Source organism: Cynocephalus volans, chromosome 7 (genome assembly GCF_027409185.1).
Source record: "Cynocephalus volans isolate mCynVol1 chromosome 7, mCynVol1.pri, whole genome shotgun sequence".
Classification (NCBI taxonomy): domain Eukaryota; kingdom Metazoa; phylum Chordata; class Mammalia; order Dermoptera; family Cynocephalidae; genus Cynocephalus; species Cynocephalus volans.
The window spans coordinates 79,177,316-79,204,863 of NC_084466.1; the positions used below are offsets into that span (position 1 = coordinate 79,177,316).

Sequence of the window (27,548 nt, forward strand, 5' to 3'; positions counted from 1 at the left end):
TACTTAAATGATCACTCCTTGAGGATTATTCTGTACACTGAGGGATTCTGTACACTGAGGGTTCCCCTCCACCCGGAACAGTGTCTGGTCCATTTGCTGAGTGAACACACATTGCTGACTATGATACAAGACAGAGGGTGCTAATATCTAAGACAGAGATATAAATAAAGACTCCAAAGGCCCAGAAGAGGAAGAAATTAATTCCAGATCAGAGGACTAGCAAAGGCCTTGTGAAGAGAGTGACATCTGAGTTGGATCTTGGGGACTGGCAAGGGGGATGAGGACGGTGACCTGCTTCCTGGGTGGGAGCTGCTTACATGTGCAGGGAGAGGTTTGTAGGTCGGGCAGCTGCAGCAGGAGCCAAAGGGTGGGAGGGGGTCTGGGGGCAGGTGCAGGCAGCCGAGGGACCTCCACGGCCACTGCTATGGTGTTTGGGCGTGTCTGCCAGACTGCAAGGGGGAGAGAGTGAGAAGGTAGTTGGATATGAGTCCAGAATTTGGGAGAAAGTTCTGCGCTGGAGAGAAAACCTTGCGAGTCACCAGCCTACCAGCGGTATTTAAAGCCAAGAGACTGCAGGAGGTCACCAAAGGGAATGAGCGTAGATAGATAGAGAGGAGGACCAAAGATGGGAGCTCCACGCCCGGTAAGAGGTCGGAGAGAAGGGGGCGGAAAAGAAGAGCCGGGAGAGCAGGAGACCAAGAGCCTGGAGTCCGCGAAGGCGCGCGAGGAAGGCCATGGGGAACGCCAGCCCACGGCGACATCGCGGTTGCAGCAGATGCGCTCGGGACTGGTGTGCGTGTCCCACGTGGGCGGTCTCGGTCGCCTCGATAAGGACAGCTCCGTGGGGGCGGGGGGGGGGAGCTGGTCGGAGAAGATGGGGGAGGGGGAGTGAGGGTGATTTTCATTCTCTCAAGGAGTTTTGCTGAAACGAGAGCGTAGCTGGTGGAATGAGTGGGGTCGCCCAGCCTGAGAGGAGCGACCGCATGTGCATCGGGAGGGATCCAGTGCAGAGCGCGACGCTGATGGAAAACCAAGGGAGGTTTGCGGGAGGGACGTCCTGGACGCAGCGCGCAGAGGCCACCTGGGGTGGCGAGCGACAGGGCAGGCAGAACACGTGGCCCCGCGCGGCGGCCAAGGCAGGGGGCGGAAGCCGCAGGGACTCTTCCCTCGTCGCCTCCCGCTCTCAGCGCGGGAAGGGACAAGGCCAGCAGCTGAGCTGCAGCTGCGGGAGGGGCTGTGGGGGCTTCGAGGAGAGGGGAAGAAGAGGGACATCACAGACTGCACGGGGGCAGGGGGGACTGCGGGTGATGGCCTGGGGGTCTCGAGGGCCCACCTGAATTCAGAGCGGCCCCGGGGTGGCTGCGCTGTCCCCCAGCCACACCTCGCGTCCTTTCATCCCCACCGCTGCCTCCGCCTTTGTCCTCTGCGGCCGCCGGGCGCACAGCCGTGGGCCAGCGGGACCGAGGTCTGGAAGCGGGAGCAGAGTCCCGCGGAAAGGCAAGGACAGCAGCGCAGCCGGCTCCCGGGAGGCCAGGGCCAAAGCAGGGCGGCTCTGCAGACCCTGTCCTCTGTCCCGTCATCGTGGGGCTGTGGCGTTGGAGAGGGGGTGAGGGGCACAGGAGCACGCGGAAGGACTCTTACAGATGTCTCACCTAGACAGGCAGCACTGAGCAAAACTGAAGGGTTGCATTGGCCCCTGGGTGGTGGGTCCCCCCTGGGTGGGGGCTCCCCCTGGGAGGTGGGCTCCCTCCTGGGTGGTGGGCTCCCCCTGGGTGGTGGGCTCCCTCCTGGATGGGGGCCTCCCCCCTGGGTAGGGGGCTCCCTCTGGGCGGTGGGCTCTCTCCTGGGCGGTGGGCTCCCCCTGGGCAGTGGGCTCCCTCCTGGGTGGTGGGCTCCCTCCTGGGTGGTGGGCTCCCCCCTGGGCGGGGGGCTCCCCCTGGGCGGTGGGCTCCCTCCTGGGTGGGGGCTCCCCCTGGGCGGTGGGCTCCCTCCTGGGCGGTGGGCTCCCCCTGGGTGGGGGGAGCCCCCGGCCGCTCAGACTCCGAGGGGCCTCGCGCCCCCGTCCTCGGGCCTGAGCCTCCGCCTCCCTGACGCGGCCTACTGAAACGCTCTGGAGTCATTTCCTCCTCTCCTGCTCCTTCAGCCTTTCTCATGGGACGCTCACCATCGTCATCGCTACTGTTTACTGACCGCATACGGTTTGCCAGTCACCAAAGGGCTTTCGTGCTTGATCATTCATTTAATCTTCAAACGAAACCCCTCATTTTACAGATGAGGAGTCGAAGGCACTGGAATTACCTGTAATAGTCTCCCCATCGGTCCCTCTGACCCCAGGCTAACCCATCCCCCGTATCTCCGCCAGAGTGAGTCTCCTTAAACGTCTGTTTAAAATCTGCACGGTGTTTAGGATGCAGGACAGAGTCCTTAGCAGGGCGTAGCTGACCCTTCACTAGCAACCCCCTAGGTGTTTTCCCTGATCCTCGTTTGTTTCTGCACCTTCATAGGGGTCCTTCACTCCACAATACATCAGCTTCTGCAAAGAATTCCACGCTGTCGACCCCCCACCCCTGCCCCATGCTCGTACTGCTTCTGTGGATTGGAATGTCCTTTCTGTCCCTGGGCCTGCCCCCACACCCCCACCTGTCCTCCAGCCCAAGGTGCCCCCCCTGGGAGGCTTTGCTGTCATCCCTCCCCAGTCTGAAGGGGTGGGACCCCTCTCTGGGTCCCCTCAGAGGCACATCTGTACCCGGCCCTCAGTCCCCACCTGTTAAAGTCTTTGGCTTGTCTGCCTCCTCCACAAGGGTGCAAACATCAGGAGAGAGTGTTTTTAAATTCTATATTTAGAGCTCATTCCATGGAGAAGTAGGAGTCAAGATGCAAACATCATTTTTACACATGCCAGTACAGGGATGTCTCTAATTTAGAAAGTGAATCCAATCTCTATGTGGTCTCTTACTGACATATGGTTTTAATGAAAGGTTCTAAAATTTAAAATTTTTCTTCCAAGAAATCCTCCGGAGTAGGTTGATGTCATGTCCCCTAGGAAAGTATCTTTTTTTTTTCTTCTCTTGTTGTTAGTTTATTTTATATTTTAAAAGGGCAATGTCTTGCCCTAGGTTAGCAGACAAATTAGCAGTAGGTCAGGCAGGGATAAAAAAAATTATTTATTTTTTTAATGTATTTATTTGTTTAGTCAAAAAATAACTGTTGGTCGTCTCTGTGATCCATGGCCTCTGTAAGGCAAGTACATTTATCACTCATCAGAAATATTTGTCTTGCCTTCCTCTTTTATTTTTGTATCTAAAATTTTTAAGGCTGAGACCTACCTCAGAGTGTGTCTACGGTGGTGTGAAAGCAACAAAATAGAAGTTGTATTGTATGTGAAATCGTATATTAAAGGTAATGATAGAGTGAGCTCTGTACATGGTAATTAGTTTACAATGCACTCCCACAAATGCACTCAGACACCATGATTAATGCTCCCTGGAGCATTCAGTCCCTGTAACTAGCTATCATTGTACTTACCAGAACCCACCTCTCCTAGGATATTATGATAAATACCATGTTGGTTCTGATACTGCTCTCAGTGATTAGGTCTGGGTGTGAGAGGGGGTGGAGAGATGAAATGGAGTTAAGATGTAAAGTTTATGCTCTGGTTGCTTTGCTAGAAATCAGTAAGGAACAAGCCAGCCATCCTTAAGTGAGGTTTCAGGGTGACATAGGGACACAATCCCCAGCCCCCTACCCCACACATGCATGCCCAATCTGTGGGGGTTTATAATGGGTCATAAGTGCTGTTTCAAACTGGTTTTCTCTTAGGTACATCCAGAAGCTAAACATCAGAAAGCAAGAAAGAGAAAACTAGTCCGCACCTCACAGGAGCAGAGAAGTGTCCTGAACCTCACTCCAGTCTCCTGGGACAGCCCTCCACAGAGGAGGGGCTCTCAGAGAATGACATCATCAACAGACAGCCCCATTGGTTGATGGGGCTGAGGTGTAGCCAATATCATTGGCTGCATTCCCGATGAGCTCCCCAGCAAGAGAGGGAGGACATGGGTGGAGTGACAGCCCAAGTCAGCAAACACTCACTGCCCTGAACTGAATGTCTGTGACGCTCCACCCCCTCATCCCCACCCCCCACCCCCAATTCGTAGGTTGAAGCCCTAACTCCCAATGTGTTGGTATTTGGAGAGAGGGCCTTAGGGTTAGATGAGGTCATGAGGGTGGGGCCCTCGTGATGGGATTAGTGTTCCTATAAGAAACACCAGAGAGCTCGTTCCCCAGTTCTCTTTCTGTGCTCACACACCACGGGCCATGTGATCACACAGTGAGAAGGCGGCTGTCTGCAACTCAGGAGGAGAGGTCTCACCACAAACAGAATTGATGGGCATCTTGATCTTGGACTTCCAGCCTTCGGGACTGCGAGAAAATAAGTTTCTGTTGTTTAAGCCACCAGTCTGGTGTTTTGTTATGGCAGCCTGAGCAGACTAATACATTCACCAAACTGTGCTCTCCTTAAGGCTAGCTGTCCTGTGAATCCCTAGTCCATAGCAAAGGACACACACACAGACATAGTTTCACACCCCAGGAGCTGGGGCTGGAGGTGCAGAACAAGGTCCTCATGACTTCCTGGGACCACAGTGTCCCTAGGACTTTTATTAATTTGGAGTGAACTCCATCCTGCCCCACCTTGTCAAGAGCTCATGTAATTAAGAAAACCATGGAAACCAGCATTTATAAAGCCCTTTCTGTGTACCAGACAACTACTTGACAAGTATTACCTCATGAAATCCTCCCCACAACACCATGAGGTGCTGAAATTGCCTTCGCTTCAACCTTTATTTAAAGTTTCTCAAATTTCCTTCCCACCAGGCCACACCAGCTCTGTCCTGGCCCATTATTGAGGTTAATCCAGCAACGTCCAGAACCCATTTTCATGATGTTGCCATCGATGGAACATTTGGGACCTCCCTTTCCCACGTTGCGACCCACTCTTCTGAGGTGCTTCAGCAGTAAGTACTATCATCTTTTTACTGTGGATTTTAGTTTTTGAACCAGTCCAGAGTACTCGAGACTCAATTTTCGTGAAAAATAAAATAAGAATACTATTTTGAATCTAAAATAAGTTGTGCTAAAAAGTACCAGGACTGGTTGTTTTCATTTGGCCTGTACCTGGGTTCCAGAAGTATTGCCCAAAAGAGGGCTTCCGTCTGTGTTGGAGACCATGACAACGTCATTGCAAAAGGCCAAGCAAAGCGAGAACTTAGCCCAGTAGCTTTGACTGATGTCTGAGCTCTAGAATTTTTTGAAAAGGATCTCATGACTTTATCCTCATACCACAAACGTGAACTCACACATGGAAATAGATTTCCTGACACAGTGACTGTTCACTTCTGGTTGCGGAGCTGAGGTTCTCACCCAGTCCGGATGGTCAGTTTGTTGTACTGGGGCAGGCTGACAACATCCGTCACCCGCTTGGGCTTCTGATTGATGGACTTGTCGTAAAGGGTTGAAAGGTGGCCATGAACGAACATGTGCCTTTTTGATATGACAGTTTCAGTGGTTTTCAGCCATTCTTGTCCATGATATGTATGCTTGACATTACAGAGTTTTCCTTGGTTTATTTTCTCCTTCAAGTAGAAAGAACTTGTTACGTAGACTGGAAGAACCAAATTTACCCTCTCTCAGGAGGGCTTATTCTGCAGCCTGTGGGGTTGAGGACAGCTGTAATTTCCAGTGCAGATTGTCAATTTCCTGACAACAGATTGAGTTTCAGTATTCCCAGCACCCAGCACAGAGCCTGGACTATGACAGGGGCTCAGCTATTTATTGAATGAGATAATAAAAGAATGACTTTAAAGATATGAGCAGAATATATCCTGAAATGGGTCAGGCATTGTTATTTCCAAGAGTACTTCCCAAATGCTTTTTGCCTTCAGAATTTAGTACTTATGTTAATTAGTAAGTTCTCTAAAGAGAAACCCTAGCATAGCTACCTAAACTGATATAACCATTAACAGGAGAAATGAAAGGAAAATTCTTTTCCATTTGTCCTTCATTAAGACATATGATAAATTACATGATAGAATCATGTGTAATTCATCACTCCGTCTGATTTTAGAAGCAAAATGAAGCATTGTCTGTACTACATACAGAGATCATATTTTATTTGCCTTCCATAGTCTAGCAAAATCCAACATGAATATATTATATTCAAGGACACAATTTATGTAATCACGCCACTTAAGGAGCAGTTTAAAATAGCAAATAAAATCAAACTGTAGCACTCAGCATCCTTATCAAATGAAAATCACATACAAAAACCCGCTTTCTTCTTTTCCACTTCAGCTGCAGGGACCAGAAATAAATAGCTCCATCTTCTCTGATCATGATTAAGGTGTCATCAGGCATAGAGAGAATGCGCAGCACGGGACCCCCATATGACAGCCTCTGCAGCACAGCAGGCAGCAGAAAGAAAACCTCTTTCTGTCAGGCCAAAGCATTAGCTTGCTCCGAATACCGTAGCTGCAGGTATGTACAGAAGTCATCCTGCAGAATAAAGGACAATTTATTCAACGTCCACTGTCTTTCTGGCTTTCAAAATTTCTCTGTCATCAGGGCATGGACAACTCCTTTCTTGGATGTGACATAATTATTAGCACATGAGTTTGGTTCCCAAAAACTTGGGGGTAATAACTGGGTGTGTCTGCTTAGTTGGGCCTGGAAGGTTGTTACCCAACTGCTGGGCTTACTTCCCCTGCCAGTCTCTTTCTCTAAAGACGAGGATGATGGTGGTGATGATGGTTGTTGTGCATACCATGTTCCATGCAGCATGGGCCTTCCTCTCAACTCTCACAATAACCCTAGGGGGTAAGTTCTACTGTTCACCTTATTTTACAAATTGGGAAATTCAAGTTTAGAGAGGTTCAATAACTTGCCTAAGATTGAACAACAAGTAAGTGGCTGGCCAGAGACTTGAGTCCTCATTGGTCTGACTGCACAGTTCCTACCCACCAGGATATATGGCTTATTTAGAATCTAGCAGTGTACCTATGGAAAAGAACTCTGAGGTCAGAGGGCAGGGGTGAGCAATACTTGGGGCCTGGGAAATCTTCATTTTCTCTCCATTTCCCTCAAAGCCCTATGTAGCTAGAGACTCCCTTCCCTTCCCTGGAATCCTGAATGTTCCTTTTCAAATCAGATAGCAATGAGAGCACTTGTATTTGATTTGGTTGGGGAATTGACTGAATAGAAGTATCTTACTATTCACCTTGTCATTTTAGGACTTAATTCACCCTAGAACAATGGAAGAACGTTAACAGACACAATGGCTGAGACTGTTAAAAGCAGATGTCTCAGCTCCTCATTATTACACAACCCAGACTGGGTAATACTAATAATGATGATGATAATATTTGTTGAGAATTTATTCTGTGACAGGCCTTGCTGTAAACACTTTACATGTGTTCACAGATTCGATTATCACCAGGTGTCATCTGCCCATGGGATTTCTTTCTCAATGGTCTTTCTCTTTTGCTTTTGGGTAAAGTGATGGACGTGTTCCTCAGTCATTGGTTTTAGGGATACCCTTCTTGCAACTTGCCTTAGCTACTAAAATTTCTAGTTAAACTACTCCAAGTATAGCCTGACATTACTAGAATTTGAAAAGCAAGCATGTCTCCTTGGTACAAATTCAAGTTGGCAAATGTACCAGGGGGCCAAGAGTATTCCAGAAAGGAACAGGCTCATAACTACATAAGTTATACACATTCCTTACTAACTTCAAATTTGATTCACAAAACATAACCCAACTTAACCACGGAATTCTGCCCACTGCTTCATAGTCTATTTTCATGAAAAGTTTTTCTACTTGTTCCATATTCTAGAGAGGAAAAAATAAATCTGTTTATAGCCTTCACTAAATTGTTGGGGGAAGGAGTACAAAACGAGGGGGAAATCTTCATTTTTCTGATTTATTAATTTCATATTTAAAAAGGTATAATACTAGAAGATCTCTGGAATAATTACTCCAAAACATGAATAGGACTGTTAATCAGAATTCATCACACTGACACCAAAACTATTCCTTAGCCCGAGACACTCGGGCTCCTAGAACTTTTATTTTTGAAATCAAGCCCTAACTAGCAGGAGGAGATGTGTGTCTCTCAGTGCTGGGGCGCCCAGAAAGCCCCACTCCATCCTGGTCAGTTTCAGCCAAAAGACTAGACTGTGTTTAGGGGCTCCACTTTGAGATAAACAGAAAAGCAGGTTCAAAGGACAAGGATGGTGAGGGTGCTGACTTGAGTGTAGCCCGGGACAAAAAGACATGCAAGTCATGAAAATTACTTTCAAGTATTAGAAGGATCATCCTGTGGAAGAGAGAGTAGATGTCTTCTGTGTGGCTGCAGCAGGCAGACTATAAGATGGGCTCGAGGATCCCTGCCTGTTGGTCCTCATGGCCTGTATAATTCCCTCACCCTGAGTAACTTGCTTATAGCTGGCAGGATACCTCAATGTTGAGGGGAGGTCACTTAGATTGCATGAGATGGTAACTTCTGTCTTGCTAGCAGACTCTCTTCTTTGCTGACTGTGATGAAGCCAGTTGTCATATTGTTAACTGTCCTATAGAGAGGCCCACGTGGCAAGGAACTAAGGGCAGCCTCTGGTCAACAGCCAGGAAGGAACTAAGACCCTCAGTCCAACAACCTGCAAGCAACTGAATCCTGGAAGCTTGGAAACATGTGAGCTTAGAAGCAGGTCCTTTCCCAGTCAAGCCTTCAGATGACACCCCAGCCTTGTGAGACATTCTGAGGACCCAGCTAGGCCATGTCTGGATTCCTAACTTACAAAAACTGTGAGATAATAAAATGTGTATTATTTTAGGCTCCTAAGTTTTTGATAATTTTTTATAGAGCAATGGATAACTAATACAGTGGCTCAAAAGTACAGAATTGGGCTAATGGATAGAATGTCAATAAAGACCAATTTTAGCTGGTAGAGAAAAAAATGTCTAAGAGAGCTTTTCAGCCTTGAAATGGGCTGCCTTATAAGTTGGTGAGCTCTCTGTAGCTGAAGGTATTCAAACGTATGCTGATTCATGGCTTAGCAGAGAAGAGAATTTGAGCATTGAAGGAGTCATATGTTAAGAAATCTCTAAGGTTCTTTCAAACCCCAAGATTCTATAATTTCATGAATGTATGTTGAAAGCAGTGTCAACAGAGTAGGTCAGGTTACATGGCTGTGTTGGGGAGTGATGTGTTAGTTTTTCTCTTATAAGATGCAGGGTGTCTGCCTTTGAACAGCCATGGCAGACAAATGAAGACAGTGAAGTCATGCCCGTCTCCAAGACACCAGGGTGTTTCTGCTTGGTGAGCCAGTGTGGGGGCCATGAGGAAAGACCCTGGCTGTGGAACCAAGCTCAGCACCAGTTCTCTCTAAGTCGTGCTCCAGTGGAGACTCGTCACACTCCTGGGCATGGTGGACAGTGCCAGACTTCACCACGGCAACTAGACAATACCATGCACACAATGTTTAACAAACATTTTTTGAATGTATGTCCAAACAAACCGAAAACCCAAAGGTATGGCCTCAAGAAGAGCCTTGGATCAGAGATAGAAGAGAAAACAGAAAAGCTCAGGATGACAGCAGTTACAGACTGAGCTCAGGCTACCCCTCCCCCCCACCAGAGCAGCCCTGTGACCACAAAGCAGAGCTGTGGAGAGCTGTGGGTACACGTAGGCACTCTGGAGCTCCAGACAAGGTAGCAGCAGGCAAGGGCCAGGCAGCGTTGAGAGCTGCACCATGAGGACATGGGCCTTCAGATGGGCTTTCCCTCACCCTGCTGCACTGTGGCTGTGCTTCGAGAGCCCAGCTTCCTCCATGTAGCACAGAGCTGAGGAGGAACAGGTTTCTGCACAAAAAAGCATGATTGTGTGGGACAGTGAGGGACACTGAACTACTGCCTCCACACATTGATTCAGTCACTGAAGAAACAGAGTAAGCACCAATGGTACGCCAGGCACTGTGCCAAATGCTGAGGCTTCAGAGCTCAAAGATATGTTTATGTGGCATTCACTGTCAATGAAGTCACAGAGAAGCAAACCAGCAATGCAATGCAAAATGATAAACTCCATGCCACAGGTAACTGCAGACCACCATCAGATGAAAAGATGGAGCATCTATGCATTTCTAGGAAAGTTATGACACCTGCTTGGCTTTCCAGAGAAACAACAGGGCTTGTTATGCTTCTAGGCTGAGACCACTGTTTCTGTAGATGCCACCTATGTCTGAAATATTTATCCTGTTCATTGTGCCCTTCTTGGCTGCATTCTTTAGTGTCCCTTCCCCTTTTGGGCGCTCAATTTTGACTAAGTTGGCATTTTGTAGAAAGAGTGAAGGAGATGCTTCCTGGTTTTTACAGGTAGGTACTAAACACGAAGCCCTAGAATCATGGGAAGGACAGTCAGTGTCATTTGCTCCCCTTGGCCATGCTTCTTTACTAAAGGAACACCTGACTTTTAACTGGGTCATGCTGCTCCAGAATGAAAACCACATTTACTGCCTCCTGTGCAGCTAGATATGATGCAGGATTAATTTCTTCAACATTTTTTTTTTTTTTTTTTTTTTTTTTTTGTGGCTGGCTGATAAGGGGATCTGAACCCCTGACTTTGGTGTTACAACACCACACTCTAACCAACTGAGCTAAATGGCCAGCCCTGTGGGATTAATTTCTGACTAAAAAGTTGAAAATGCCGGTGTGATGGGCAACTTCTAAGAGTTGTCTTTAAAAGGAAGAAGTGAATCTTTCCTTGACACTTCCCACTTCCTGCTGGCTGGAGTGAGGACTTGTTGGCTGGAGTCCAGCAGCCACCTTGGGCCATGCAGAGGAAGGCACGCATCGAGGGGTGGGCAGCACAGCCACAGGAGTCCACTCCCTGATGACTTAATGCGGCCACTTGACCCCTGACTTCACAGGAGAGAGGAGAATGCTTCTACCATGCTTGGACCTTGTAGTTGAGGGTTTTCTGTCACCTGCAGTTAAACCTAATCCTCACTGATATAATGAGCTTTAATGTCAGACTGGAATTTAATTCCCGAATCTATTCCTTAGTAGCTGAGGGGCTCCAGGCAAATTACTCTGATTCTCGAAACTACTGTCTTTTCAGCTGTGAAGTAGGAATAAAAATGGCTTCTGAGCAGGGCTGTTCTGATATTCTGGAGCCTGATTAATACAAGAGATAAAGATCCTAAGGCAGTGTGGGCAGACAGAAATCAGTAACTGTCTGATAAATAAGTGAACAAAGAAACAGTTTCATGGCTCCTCAGTGATGTGCTGCATAAGATTCTGCGAAGTACAAACAGCCCCAGGTAATGTGATGTCTGTCCTTGCCTCGCACACGTTCCCTGGACGTGCGGAAGACGCACACAAGTGGCTTCCACAGATGCCACCCCTCTACCTGGAAGCCCTTGCCTCTCTCTCCCTCCTCGTGGAGCGATTCCCTTCATCCCTCAAAGCTCAGCCCGAGGTTGACCCTGCGGGCAGCTCGCCTGACTCCCTGGAAGGTACCCATGCTAAACTCTAGGGCAGCTCTGAACTTGCCCAAGGCAGAAACCTTGTCTTGACTGACTTTGTACCACAGGGGCTAAGACAAAGGCTGCCCCAGTAAATATCAAATGAATGAATGAATGAATGAATGAATGAATGAGGGAATTAAAGAATGAGTAGGTGACGAGGCAGGCAGGCATTCTAAACTATAGGTAATTGGACTGCATTGGTTTAAAAGACCTGGGATATTGTTAAAATACGTAATGATTTATCCATTTAAAACATTCCTCTTTCTTCCCAACAGATATTCTTTATTTAGTTTTACATAAATGGAAGTGCTATGGTCCCAATGTTTGCGTTTCCTCAAAATTCATATGTTGAAATCCTAATCCCCAAGGTGATGGTATTAGGAGGTGGGGCCTTTGGCTCTGCCCTCATGAGTGGGATTAGTGTCCTTATAAAAGAGACCCCTTGCCCCTTCCGCCATGTGAGGACACAACGAGAAGGCGCCATGAACCAGGAAGTGAACCGGCACCTTAATCTAACTTCCCAGCATCCAGAATTGTGAGAAATAAATTTCTGTTGTTTGTAAGCCACCCAGGTGTTTCATTATGGCAGCCCGAATAGACAGGAGACAGGAAGGGAGGTTTTTAAAAAATAGGTGTTATTTCATGTTCCCTTCCTACAGCAGGTGGAACTCTAAACACACCTAAACTTCCACCGTAGCCATTAGATCCAGACATTTGCGCTTGGAAGGGGCAGCTGGTGACTTCCTCAGCCAGCAGTGTGACAAGGGTATGTTTCTGTTCAGACTCCAGGGACAAGATCGTAGAGCTTTACCTCGAATATTTTTTTCCTGTAATTTAAGACATAATCATGAAACCTTAACAAATACAGCATAAACAGCTTCTCCCTTTATAATATGTATTTTATCTTATGATTTGAGTACAACCTTATTCATTAACATTTTATATTCTGGGTTAACCAAAATGGTAGAGAGAATGTTTAAAATACTTAATTCCAGCAGGTTGGAAGTGGGGAAGTGCCCAAACTCTATGGAAAAAAACACATATACAAATAATCAAATAACATATATAAATAATCTAATAAGAGTCTTTTTCTCCTTTTCAAGAAAAGTGTGTAAATACCTTGTTGGCCTACTGCACTAAGTAATTTAAAAATATTTTCCCATCTAAACAGTTCAGTAAATCAGATGGGTCTTAGTAGAAATCAGTTTAGAGCAGAGAGTGATCTTATAGCTAGACCATCAAGCCTAATTGGTTCACATGGTTAAATCTTTAACTGTGGTTTCAATGATCCAACATGTATAAAACCCATTTACTTTATTCTGTGACCTCATACGCTGCTTCCTTATGCATTTGAAAGTTTCCATATCCAGCAGCTGTCTTCCTCTCTTTTCATACTCCTAAAAGCAAAGAAAGAGTAATTAGCTATGAACATAGTTGCATTTTGTTTAGTCTAGGAGCAAGAGTCCAAAGGATTGAATGTCTAATTAGTCTTACCTAAACCCTGTCAACTTCTAACACGTTACCTCTTTTGTTCATTTCTCTGATGCATTCACAATGTGTTTCTAATTCCATTAAGAAGTGACAATTAAAAAGAATTTATTCTTCATTGCTATCTCACAGAAATTAAAAGGATCGTACGTTTCACTGAAAAATCAACCATCAAAAAAGAATCAAATTACCCACATGAATATTTTGAAAGTTCACATGGTCAATTCCTATCTGAAAGAGTGCGTTTAAGTTTTGTAGCTCTTCAAGGGTCACCTGATGTTCGATCTCATCAAAACAAAAAGAAAATAAATTAAAAACATATAATGCTAACAGTAATGCCCATAAAATGCCATTTCTGGAAACCCATAATTTTTCTCTTTATGAGGCCAGTGAGACAGGAGGCTCAGCTCATAACTGTTCCCAGTCTCAACTCTAATTCAGCGGATTCCCCAGACCCAAATCTGGGGAAGGGTTGGCTTGACTGGGCTGGAAAAAATGAGGAGGTGGAGAGGTAGTGGAGAACGGGATAGGCATTGACTTGGGAGAGGAAAGAGGAAGCAAAATAATAATAATAATAATAAAAATAAAAATAATTAGGAACTGGGCTGAAATGAGAAAAGGGAGACTGAAAATACTTTGCCACATCATATTCCAAGACTCCCTTCCCTGTCTGGGGTCCTGTGCATTACAGCTGCCTCTCACACATCCTCTGCCCCCCTTCCCAAATCACCCTGAGCTGAGCCGGGAGGAGGACTGGGGGTACTGAGCTGATGTGGGGGACGTAAAAAATTGTAGTAGAATTGTAGAAAAATATAACCTTAATGTACTCAGTCTTGTAACAAATGTTTAAGCAAAGCAGCTTCTAAGAGGCCGTACAAAGGTCAGGCTCGAACACACTAAACATTCCAAGGAAGGGAATGGCCCCCACCTGGTTCCAGGAACTGACTAGTCCCTTATCTAAAGGCCACCTGGCCAGACCCCAGGGAAGATAAACGATTGAGAAATGCGCTGTTCCTTATCAGGGTACCAGCCTGCTAAAGTCTACCCCTAAATCTAAAGGCGCCACAGATAACCAACAACTCATCCTGTCACAAAGATCTGTTCAGAAAAACTGTATAAAAGCTGCTTGTATTCTAACTTCAGGGTCGCTTCTGTCCTGAAGACAAAGTGACCCCAGCATGCTGGAATAAAGTCCCTCTTGCTAAATTGCATCGGTCTCAGTCTCATGGTCTTTGTGAAGTGAGCCATCCCAGTCTGTGGGATTTGTGCATGGTGCATGGATCTTACACTGATAGCTCTTTTTCTGGGATAAATTTTCTGAACCTATGGCTAGAGGCTCTTGCTACTCTTGGTATTAGGGAAACTGGTTCTCTTTTAGTCACCTGTCCTTAGCTCAATAAACAGATCACCAGAGGAAATCTTCTCACCTGCAGTCTCTTAGCTACTGTCTCAACAATTTGGCTTTTATAAATGAAAATCCCCAAACTTCTGGCTTAGGATAAATAAACTGTCACCAGATGTTCTTGCACGCTCGTGAGGCCTGAGGAAGACAGCAAAGGAGGAAATTGGCCCTTTCCCCAGAAAGATCATCTTCTGAAGTCTCTGTGCACCAGCCTCCAAGGTGGCGGCCCCTCCCATAAAATTCCGACTGACACCAAAGCTGTTGGGAGATCCACGATTTTATGAACTTGAAGCACCTTTCAAATTTCGTCTCGAGCAATCCCACAATTACTTTTTAATTGGCTTTCATTGAGGGACAAAGTTGGAAACTCAGCTCTAGAATGGAAAAACACTCAGACTGAAGGTTTTACTTAAAATTTCACTGCAGGGCTCTTCTGAGAAGACCTGAGCCCAGGACGTCTTATTCAAAAACTGACTGGGGAAAAGATCTCAATAGTATTTAAATACATGCAAAATGTGATTCCACCAGTCTGAAGGGCCATTTCCGTTACAGACAAAACACGTGACCACTGAATGAATTCAAAATTTTCTTTGACCAAACCTTCTCCAGAATCCAAAAAAACAGATGAGAGTGTACCAGGCTCACACACAACACATATGAGAAAAATGTACTTGGGTCTGAGCTTTAACAAGAAGATGATGCCTCTAAGAACACACATGTGACTTATCTTGAACCCAACATGTGAATTCTGGGGACAGAAACAATTTTTTTTAAGAATTTGAAAATTATTTTCCTTAAGGTTGGAAAACTACAGAAAAAACAGGCTATTCTCTCAGTTTTCCACATTGTATTTTTCTGAGCTAAATATACAGTATAAATACTTTATTAGTCCTAAGTTACATGAGTTATAATCCTAAACTAACAAAGTGACTGTAGATTTGTATAAAACATATTGATAACATATTGCATTATCCCTTCTGCAAACTTCCATCTTTCTACTGCCCCCGTATATCTTTTCCCCTTAGCTTCAATATTTCCTGAAACTTTATACCATGATAATTACTTGTCTACTAACTACCTTATTATGTGGAATTGACCTTTCGACTTTCTCCACCTCCATTGCTGATGAAGAAAAAATAACAAATAAATTTCCCTACCTCCCAGGAGGGGGCTCCCCAATTCCGAAAGAGACTAACGCATCTTCTCTCAATAAATTAACTGGAAATACTGCTGAGAAAGTGAAGTAAAAGCCGTCATTAATAATGGTAATGAAGGGCATGAAATCTAAAGCCAGTGCGATTCTATAATTTATAAAGGGCTTTATAGTAATTTTCATTTCAGCATAAAATACAACCCAAAAGCCTCACTTTCTCCCTTCACAACTTCTCCCCAGAATCATCCCAACAAATATGCCATCCGCCCCCGCCCCACCTGTGACATACAAGCATGACATAACGCAGCTGTCGGTGCCAGCCAGGGTCTGCTCTTTCTCCTCCTGGTCATTCTCATTTTTGCTTCCTGGCTCCACATACACACACTCCTGCTTCCCCTTCTCCCCCCCTCCACGAAAATCAGGACATGGATGGAAGGTAACTACAGAAGATTTGTCAGACTCACAGTACAAAACTATGTTAATTAAATTTCCATTGCTCTTAAGAAAACAGTTCTTAATTCTCACAGACCTCATCAAATTTTCGTATGTCATGACGGAAAGCGAAAATCCAATGATCATTAGCCAACTTCTTCTGAAAAGGCAGCAATATAAATACGTTTTAGAGAAACACAGCTACAAAACAGGGCCATTATTGTGCTTTTCCTTGAAAATATAAATCAGGCCTTTGCATAATTGCATGTTTTTAAGGCAAATTTGGAACACAAAGCAGAGAAAACATATGTCCCTTCTGGGTACTCCTCTGCTTGGCAGGGCTTGAAAATTTGTAACTGCCATCGACAGCAAGTCACATTGTATCACTAAAAAGCTTGAATGACTTGTTTTCCTACAAATAAAAACAGAGGGTAAAGCCTGACTATTTTATATCCAAACTATCATAGCTATAGTGACAACCATAAATAATTCAATCTGCAATTGCGGATTTGATTTTTAAAGATATTATCTACTGCCCAGCAATGCATTTTGTTTCATTCAAATGCAATTTCATAGAAAATTACCTGGATAATTCCCTAATATACCATATTAGAGGGGATTCACAGAGCTATGATTCTGCTTGTCCTTACGCTGCAGGCTCCCTAAAGCAAGCGGGTTTTATGATTAGCGTGGTTTTCCCATAAGGGTTCATCTGCCTGCTGGTTGCTCATTTGCATTGCAGATGAGGCCTCCTATTGTTACAACCCGACGTCTCTTTGCTTCTCACTGTAAGAGTCTCCCTTGTCAGGGTGGTTTAGAGATAATTTCACATCTACGACAAGGGAATTGACTAATTCATAGAATAAAGAATTTTTTTGAGAATGTGTTTCTTGAGTGGCTATCTCTACAGCTTCAGAAAACACACTGATACCATCCAGTGGTCTTAAGATTCTATAAGCAAAAGTACCTCTAGGTTTAGGGGATGGTTCTCTGAGTTGATATTTAGAGGATTCCAGGGCAGATTCTCCTGATGAGGAGGGAAAGGGGAAGTCTGTTTACAGGGAGTTCTTCAATGAACATAGATTAGGAAGGCACTTGTGCAAGGAAAAAAAATGCAGACAAGGTCATCACATAACTAGGGGAAGAAGGGAAAAAAAAAAAAAAGCTTGGGCGATTGTGCCAGGAACTTTCAAACCCACAGTCAGCTGAGGCTTTTAAAAAGATTGTCTTTTTAGCTATGTTAAGAGCCAAAAGAATAGAAAGGAGGCTTCAATTTTAAAATAATTAATGCAGGTTTAGGCAGCGCTGCCACTACTATCTAACCGTTTTTGAGTTTATGTGGTGCCAGGTGCTGAGTATTTTACATGCAGGTGTCCATTAATCCTCATAACTCTGTAAGGGAGAGACTATTATGGTTTCCATTGTATAGACCAAGAAACTGAGGCATGGAGAAGTTAACGAATCTGTCTGGCTCCTCACAGCCATTAATGCCAGAACCAGGAGCCCAGCACAGGTGATCCATACGGCTCCAGGTCACTCAAACCCAGCTCTCCTTTTTGCTCTCCAGCCTGTGCCTGAGGTCCCAGGATGAGACGGACGGACTAGCAGAGGTAGAGAGGTGTAGACTCAAGGCCCCTCATGCTACCATCGTCTGCATTTCTACTCATCTGGAGAGTCTGAAAACAAGAGTGGATTGTCTCAACCCAACGAGTTGGTCCCCTAAAAAGCGAACCTCAAACTCCTCTTTACTTGAAGATATTCTTCCTTGTTATTCTTTTTACATGGTTAAAAGTGATAGTGACCTTTGAAGAGTCAAATCTTTCCCCTTCCCCCACTGAGTATTAAAGACTTCTGTAGGGATCGCTTAGGTGAGCTTTTCAGAGGATCCAGATTTGTTACAAGGATCAGCCCAAGGGTTTCCCAGCTCGCGTCTCTAAATTAATCAAAAATGAATACATTGCTGCTTTTCCAGCTGCTTGGGCAGATTCCATGGCCTTTTAGTGGCTTTAAAAAAGAGAGAGCGACAGAGGTGCCTCTTCCAGCCTTGCTGAGTAAGTATGGCGAGACTCATCTTGCAGATGTACACAGATCAACCGTAGAAGTCCTGTGTCAAAAAGGAGAGGCTAAGGCAGTTTTGCACTAGGCAGGGAAAAGACCAGGAGGGATTTGCTCTCTTATGAGCACTCGAGGGAGGCGTGAGGCCTTAACAACATATACGTACCGTGGCGAGGCAGTGGGGAAAGAAGAGACAGAGAAGATCTCAGCTGGAAGGCATTTTACAGCCCTCAGAGTCATCTCCCTTTCTTTACAGTGGGGAAACTGAAGCCCTGAGAAGATACGCCATTTGCCTAAGGTCACATCACCACTTAGTGACAACTAGAAAGCTTGCTTCTTTCCACGTTGGAAACGGGACTAACTTCCTCTTCCTGGAAAAAGTTGATTGAAACTCCCCCCTTGAACCCAGCACTGAATTGGGAAGAGCAGGAATGTTTCCAGTTGTTTTCAGGGTCCTCCTGAAGGTTCCCTCACACCCTCTCTCCTGGCTGCCTTCCACCCAGCTCTGCCTTGCTAGGAGATCCCCACACATGCCTGTACCCCCTTTCTAGTCTAGGGCACCACCTTGTTCAACACCTGTAACTGTTCTGTTAGGCTGCAAAGGGAAAACAGCTCTAGCCATATCCTCTGGAGTTCTAGGCACCTGCTGTTGAAACCAAGATCAGAGAAGGGAAGGCAAATCCAACATTATTGCTCATTTTTGTGGTAAACTATAAAAATGGCCCTCATTCTTTGCTATGTAATTTGCAATGCCCTCCCATCTGACTCGAGGCTTGGCTGTGCAACTTTGGTTAATGGAAAATTAGAAAGCAAGATGCAAAGAGGCTTAAAAAGTGTTTGCACAATTGGGCATGTCTTCTCACACATGTCACTGCCGTGAGAACCTGCCCAGACTAGTCTGATAGAAGATGAGAAACACACGGAGCAAGCCAAACTGCCCCTGTCACCCCAGCCAAGTTCACTTAGAGCAGCCGATAGCCCACCTGTTTTAAGATGTGTGAGGCAGCCAACCACAATGTGCAGAGCTCTCCAGCTGACTCCGTGGCACGGAAGACACCAGTGCTTAATGCTCTGTGCCACTGTGGGCTTGTGGTTATTCACTTTGCCACATTACTGTGGCAATAGATAACTGATACACTGTCTATTAACCTATGTACTAGCTGGTTCTACTACAGGCACATCAGCCTGAAACATCACCCTTTCCGATGGTATGTACTGTAAATCATGACTTTCAGATTTTTTCTTTTACATCACAACTATCAGTAGGAATCTGTTAAACATATATATACACGCATGCTAAAGATGATATATATACACATATACGTAACACTTTGTGAAACTCTATTTACCTTTAATGTATGCAATGTGTATTGTTTTATTCTATTCTATTCCCTTTTTCTCTCCCTAAGTTGTGTTTATATCTACTGAACTGGTTTCATGACCCACTAGTGGGCGCAGATCTGCAGCTTGAAAATCACAGCAAGCTTTTCCCTAAGACTTTCTCATGTTAGCAACGGCCTCATTCATCTTCGTACTCTGGTACTCTTCTCAGTAATGGGCAAAATAGGCCCTTAACAAATATTGGTTTAATTCAAATAAATGAAGAGGCACTTACAGCTACAAACGTTATGGGTTTGTGTCCTAATCTCTGCCTCCTGGATCTAACTTTATCTCCCAAGATTTCAGGGACAAGACAATGACTGTATCCTTCAGGTGCGCCTTATGAGTCATTGTCGATAGTTCTACCAAATTAAAGAATCTTTTCCAAAGCCACCTGTACTGGTGGCCTGTCTACCCACTCTGCATGACAGACCTGCCTGCAGAAGTGAGAATGCCATCCTGAGTGTGCATAGATTGGCCGTGTGGGTAGGGCAGATGGAAGGCAGGTGCTGTGTTGTATCTGTCACTGTTTCTCTTATGTCAGGCATGCGGGCTGGCACGCAGTCAGTGTTCAGGCAACATCTACTGAACTGAACTGAAGTGACTTCATGCCTTCAGGTTTCAATTTATCTCTAAGGCAATGAAATTTGACCAGGTTCTTTTCAGCTTTAAAGATCTAATTCCAAGTAGCACCGACCAAACCTGACTGTCTGCATAGGTGGAATAACAAGCTACTACAAGCTGTGCTTTGACTGGGTGAGGGATGGCACCCTAACCTTATAGACGCTGTCCCCACTGACTGGTGCCAGGTAGTCCAGCTCAAGCTTCACTCCTTAGCATTAAGAAATTCAGCCTTGCGAAAATACAAAACCCCCTCCAAAGGTAAATGTAAGCCATTATCAGTCTTTTACAGCAGACTGAGAAAGAAACTTCTAGAACTTTTCCTGGGAGCAGACCTCGAGAAAGGGAGGAGTACTATATGAAGGAGCTGCCCTAGGGTGGTCGAGGAACACATTTGAGGTCCTCAGAGGTGAAAGGAGTCTGGAGACACTGATGATAAACTTGTACCAGCTCACAACCGGGTGGGTCCTGCTGCCTACTGTCTTCCCTGGGCTCTTTCCCATTGTTTGTCAGCAAAGCAGTGAGTGGTGTGGCTTTGGATGGCTTCATCTCCTATATCCAAAGCCAATGTTCTGCTCCTTGAGCAACCTGGCTCTTGAATGTTCTAACACAAATGAAAAATATCTGCCATTGCCTGTTTTCCTGCAGCGAATGTGCTACATAGGCCATCCCTCTGACTTTGACGTGGCATCATCCCACATCATCTGCACAGCCTGGACTCTGCACCAGCCCACACACTCTTCATGCTGGGAGCTTCAGATCCTGTCACTATTCTCAGACAGCAATGAGGAGCCTCAGGCCTCAGTGGCACCCTGCCAAAAACAATCCAGTCACAAGCAATATGGCTTGGGTAACTGAGATCCCCAAACTGGTTAACCCAATTAGCAAGGGATCAAAACCCAGGCTGGGTTGTTCCCACAACTTGGCTGTTGTGAATAGCACAGCTATGAATGTGGGAGTGCATATATCTCTTCGAGATCCTGATTTCAATTCTTTAGGGCTGGATCCTATGGTAGTTCTATTTTCAATTTTTTGAGGAACACCCATAAAGTTTCAGTTACGCAAGATGAATTAGTTCTAGAGCTCTGCTGTACAGCATGGTGCTTATAGTCAAACATAGTGTATTATGCACTTAAAAATTTGTTAATAGGATAGATCTCATGCTAAGTGGTCTTACTACACACACACACAAAAGGGATACAGGGAACTTTTGGAGGTAATAGATATATCTATTACCTTGATTGTGGTGATGGTTTCACAGGGGTATGTTCATGTCTGAACTCATCCAATTGTATACATTAAATATGTGCAGTTTATTATATCAATTATACCCCCCCAAAACTGTTTAAAAAAACAAAAACAAAAATACAGCCTGGCCGCAGTCAGTTAAAAACTCACCCTCAACCATGAAATGCCCTATGAATCTGTGCCATCCTCTCTGAAGTTACCAGAACTTCCTCATTTAATCCCAGCAGACTGAAAAAAAAGTTTGATGGGCAAGAGGAAGGCTAAAGTAAACTTATACAGGTGACTCCTGTATGCACTGACTAGAGAGGTGGCTGGAAGTAGACGGCTGGAAGTAGACTACTGCCAGGTTCTACCATGACTGAAAGTCTCATCACACTGGGCAACAGGTTTCAGAATTTCTTGACTGCAACCCATTTCATATCATGACTCAGTACTCAGAACCCAAAAGTTTCATGATATGCTACTATGCTGGAAGATGCTCTCTAATATTAACTGCCATCTGTCATTATTTTAGATCCCAGTCATATCCCAGTAAATCCATGTCCTAACCCACTGATCTCACCCACAGTGTGAAGATCCCTGCCCTCACGATCTGTGCTAAAGCACAAGGAACAAAACCCAATTCTGAACTCCTCATGACCCATTTCCAGCCCCACTGATTAACATCAGTCCCATTTCTGCTTTTAGGACTGCATTTACTTCAATCACTTGTGTACCTGTGTTGAAAGAAAAACCTTAGACAAATTAAACAAAGTTTAATTAAGTAAGAAAAAAAGATTTACAAATCAGGCAGCCTCCAGAATCAAAACAGATTCAGATTTTGCTGAGTGCCTATTTGTGCTGTGTGGTCAGTGAAGATTTGTAGACTGAAAAAGGAAAGTGACGTTCAGAAGAAGGATGTGAGGTGCAGAAACAGCTGGGCTGGTTACAGCTTGGCGCTTGCCATATCTGAACACCATTTGAACAGCTGGCCACCTGCGTGTGGTTGCAGTGCAGCTGTTGTGATTGACTGAGACCCAGCTATTGTCACAGAAGCGCACCTTTAAATTAGGTTTTCAGTTTGTTTATGTGCCAAGTTAGGTTGAAGAGTATGAAGGCTTTCTCAGATCAAAGTTTAGTTTGAACAATTGGCATCTGCTGTTTTCTCCACGTGGAGTGGCCTCTATTTTGCACAACCATGGAAGAGCTCCTAGCCATCCTTCCAGCCCCATTTCAAATGCCACCTCCTCCATGAAGCCTTCTTTGTCTCCCAAGCCAGAAGTAATTTCCCCCTCACTGTGTCCGCATTAGGAGGAGCATGTGTCTTGGATACATTTCTTTTTCTCCTCCTGAATTCCTGCTTCCTAAAAATTAGCCATGAGCCAAACATTTGCACAGATTTTGTCATTTCTCTGTTATTTATTTAATATTTTTCTTTAAACGGCCTCACTTATTTTACATACTATCTTCTTTATCCACATTCTAAACAATAGTAATCAAAAAAACACAGATTTGATATGCTTGTTATAGTCTTAGTGCACGTTAACATAAACCATTATTCAAATTTTAAAAATCTCATCATGTATCACCTAAAAACATCTCCTTTGAGGAAAAACTGTGTTAGCTGTGGTATCTATACACAATGGAATATTACTCTGCCATAAAAAAGAATGAAATTTTATCATTTGCGGCAACGTGGATGAACTTAGAGAAAATTCTGTTGAGTGAAATGAACCAGGCACAGAAAGAGAAATACTGCATGTCCTCAACCATAAGAGCTAAAAAAACCAAAACAAAACGTGCTAGCTGTGTAGACTTGAGAGGCTAGATTTTGTTTGATTTTTCTCTAGGGCTCAGTACATGGTATTACTCCATCTATGCTTGCCAAATTGAAATCCCATGAAATGGATTACTGGTATTTAATTATACTCATAATATATCAACATGAACCTGATTTATTCCAAGAGGCCATTGTCACCTCAGAAAGCAAAGAATGGGGCTGGAAAGGAATTGAACGAAGAAAGGTAAATGCTGATGGACACGGGATGGAGAGAGGAAGAAGCCGCAGAAGCCGTCCAGGTGGGCTATAGGGATGCTCAGGAGGGGTGCAGGGAGGGTGGTTACAGAGCAGCCAAGGGGGTGTGAGGCCTTACATGGGAGGGGACCACAGGACACCCAGTATGAACCCCGGTGTTAAACTGTGTCGTTGGTGGAAGGCTGACCTCCTGGCCATGCCCAGGGGATTCCAGCCCGGTCCCAGAGCCCTACCTGAGAGACTGCCCTGGCCCACGAGGGTGTGGTCCTGCTGGCTCGCCTTACCTTGTCCACCCCCTGCTAGCTCACCTTACCTTGTCCACACCCCACCCAATCGAGGCCCAGCGGGGCACGATTGAGCTCGAAGCATCACCGGCTCTGCCAGGATCACCACTGTGTTCAGGATGTTGCACGGTGCCCCCCACCCCATGCCCAAGACACAGTCTCATTAGGGGTCTCTCTTGTAAGGAGACTGGAGCCCACCCCACCCCGTGTGCAGTGCCCTCCTAAGCAGCCATATAAAACAAGCAAGCAGTAAACTATTAAGAAAAAAATCTACAGAACTTAAAGATTGTAATTAAATGAAGTCTTCAACAAAGTGAATCTGACATGTATTTCATGATAATTTTTATTGTAGTAAGTGGTAATTAGATATAAATGACAGGACATTTAAGCAATAATCCTAATTACTGTTAATTTTACAACAGTGTTATGGGGGCTGCTGAGGAAAATCCCCAAAGGTGCTTATGATTGCTGGTTCTACCACGTGAGTGTTTTCATCTTAAGAAAACAGGCAATAACAGATTTTAGACTTCGGTTCTTAAGCACCATGTCCGTTTGTATCTGTACTTAGAGTAGAACCTGCTAGTTCCTTGCTTAAACTTCCTCTGCTTAAAGATCTTGTTTACTGCACCTTTTTAAAATATAGAGATTAGGGAGAAACTCATTTCTTTTGTTGCCAAATAAGGGAAAAGAAGTTTGTAATCTCATTTCATACTGCCCATAATTTGGCTCTGCAGAAAGAAACAGAAAGGTAGACCAGTTATCCCTTTCAGGGGCTCAGCTCTAGGCTATAGGCCAGATTGTGGTCTTCCTTTACTGGTCATCAGAGGAGGACTGCCATCTTCAGATTCAGGATTATTGGGTGATGAATGGTGTCCCCTTTAACAACCAAGCTGTTAGTGGAAGCAGCTGGAGGGCACAGGAGAACCTAGTGGGAGGAGAGACAGTGGCCATGGCTGAACAATTTAAAGCAGCAGGCGGATGTCTCATCTTCCCGTCTCATCTTGGAAAACCCGTGAACCTAAATTGTGAGTGTGCCTGCTGCCTCCAGTGTATCAGTTTCATTGCAAAGGAACCTGATGGGGAAGTTTTATTGTGCCCCTTGTGCTCTGAGGACACCCAGGAGAAAGACATCTGGCCCAATTGCCAGCTGGAGAAGATGGTTTCCAAAATAGAGGAACTGGAGCCTCAGCTGACAGCAATTCTACAGCTGAACCCAAGGATGCTAAAGTTCCAAGTAGATATGATCTTTGATGTTGACACAGCCAACAATCAACTCATTATTTCTGATGACCTGAGGTGCGTCCGTTGTGGAAATTTCCAACAGAATCGCAGAGAGTGTGCTGAGAGATTTGAACACATAATCTGTGTCCTGGGCTCTCCTTGGTTCACCTCTGGCCGCCATTACTGAGAGGTGGATGTGGGGACAAGCAAAGAATGGAATCTGGGTGTGTGCAAAGAATCTGTCAGTCGACAAGGGGCAGTTCTACTGTCTTCAGAACTTGGTTTCTGGACTGTGGGTTTGAGAAATGAAAAGCACCTCTCAGCCAGCACTAAGCCTTTAATCCTCCTGTATATGAGCCCCCCGTTATGCCAAGTAGGGATTTTCCTGGATGTGGATATGGGAATCATTTCCTTTTATAACATTAGTGATGGATCCCATATCGTCACATTCACTGAAGTTCCTGCTGCAGAGCCACTGTGCCCAGTTTTTGCTCCTGCAAATGCAAGTAACGATGATCAAGGCTTCCTGAGTATCTGTCCTGTGATGAATCTGGGCACTGCCAGATCTCCACTTTATCCTGAACAAGGCAGATAAACTTTTGGATACAAAAACATTTAGAAAAAATCACTTTGTGCTCAAAGCTAAAAATGTTTCTGCTTGGTACACACATGGGACATAGTTAACAGCATAAAAATAAGTATGATCACAGTTGCCTTTTGGGTCTTTATTAAATCAAACATTTAATTAATTGTTTATTTGTAAACCAATAAATAATATATGTATACTAAGTTAAAAAATTTAGACAATCAAGAAAGACTATATTAGTAATCCATAGGACACAGTGATACTCCATTTGCACAGATTTGAATCTTGTATAAATAGCATAGTCATTGCATAAATATACCCTGAATGTACACCATTTATAGTTTCATTTATCCTACGAACTCTCCTTATTAATAAAGCCTTACTGTATTTGAAGACTGCCAAATATATATATATGGTGTCCCCTTTAGGCAAAAGGCTGGAAGCATCTTGGTAAAACCTGGATGTTACTTGGATCCTTTGTATAGGAATTGAGACTACAGAGCCTGTGAAACCCTTTGAAAACTCTCACTCTTGGTATTCTGAAATTTTATTTCATAATGTCCAGAAGAACACAGAGTATGCCCTAGACGAAAAACCCCTCTACTAATGGCAGGCCCCAGACATCAAAACAGCTAAACCAGGCTTCTGTGGGGCCAGGTGAAGGTGGGGGAGGAGAGCTGCAGGTGAAGTGCATGGAGCAGGATCTGGACGGGTGGGGGCGGGGAGGAGGAGTAGGGATGATCTGGGAACATGGAACACTTGCATGAGAGCACCGGGCCTCTGCAGGAAGGGGACTGATGGGGAGAGAGAAGGACAGGAGATGGAAGCGTTGCAGGTGTACTGCCATTTTTCCTCGGGTGGTGGAGTACAGACACACAGTTGTATGGCTGACAGTATTTAATCTCCCCAACCGCGAAGTGCTGCTGAACACAGTGCCTACCTCACAGAGTGAAAAGTAAAGCAAATGCTATACTGTGTGTCCAGTATTTTGAGCAGTACAAGGCACATAGAGGTGCTCCACGCATGCTGTCATCATTATTATTGTTATTATTTATGCCAGCATTCCTTCCTCCTATGCCCCAAGAGGTTGGCCAAGTGCCCTTGACCCTTGCCCGCAGCTGACTGGGCGAGGGATAAAAGATGTCCATCGACCTGAGGACTATTGAAAAGATGAGCTGGCCAGTGTGAGTCTGTCTCTCAGTGTTTAAACTAGGACACTTGAAAAGTGTTCAGGGGACAGTGGCAGGACATAAAGTAGCAGATACTTGGAGTGAGCTGAGTCATGTGAGCAGAGGACTCCAAAGTAGAGATTTTGAGCTATGGGTTCTTGGATCTCTAGATATTCTTTGAATCCAAAGCCACTTCCCACTCCAGCCTCATTAAGGACCAGTCCTGAGACATGTTCTAAGATTTCCATGGGATTCTCTGTTACTCCACCTGTGTCCGCACCTCAAAGCCCCTTGGTTTCAGCCACCTTGAGGGGGTTTCTGTTCCTTGCAATTCACAAAGCCAAACTGAAGGAACTAACTGTCTGTCTGGTGGAGAGTCCACAGTGGTTCCTATTTTTTTTCTCTTTGTTTTTCCCTGTATATTTTCTACAATGAGCCTATATAATCAATTTATACTTTTCTATAATGAACATTTGTTTTGTAACCAGAAAAAAATATTGTTTAAGTAAAAGAATTAGTCCACCAATTTGCAGCAAGCAGAAGGTTTGTATGGGAAAGACCAATGAACTTTAGATTGGATCCGTGTTCCAGTGGTTTTCTCATTATTTGGTCATGAGAACTTGACCTGGTTGCATGGCCCTCTAAGCCTTGTCCCTAAAATGAGAAGGTGGCCTAATGAATCTCTAGGTTCCATTCTGGTTCTAATCACTATCGCTATCCCAGTCGTTACGCAGTTTAGCAGAATCTGTTTCCTCAATCCTGGTGCAGTTAGTCCACAGAGGGTGGGTTAGTCCTGAGTCAGACTCTGCTCAGCACTGGGAGCTGGAGCTGACCCTTCGCTCTGGTGTGGGCATGGTGGCAGAGCGCTGCTGAAACTTCTCAGTCATCTCTTCTCTCATTCTCTTGCTTTGACCATCAATT

The 27,548-nt window shown here is 44.9% G+C and overlaps 1 pseudogene; it reads left to right on the plus strand.

Moving 5' to 3' along the window:
• Positions 1-24,600: 24,600 nt before the first annotated feature.
• LOC134381673 (ret finger protein-like 4A) lies at positions 24,601-25,467 on the plus strand (annotated as a pseudogene).
• The last annotated feature ends 2,081 nt before the right edge of the window (positions 25,468-27,548 follow it).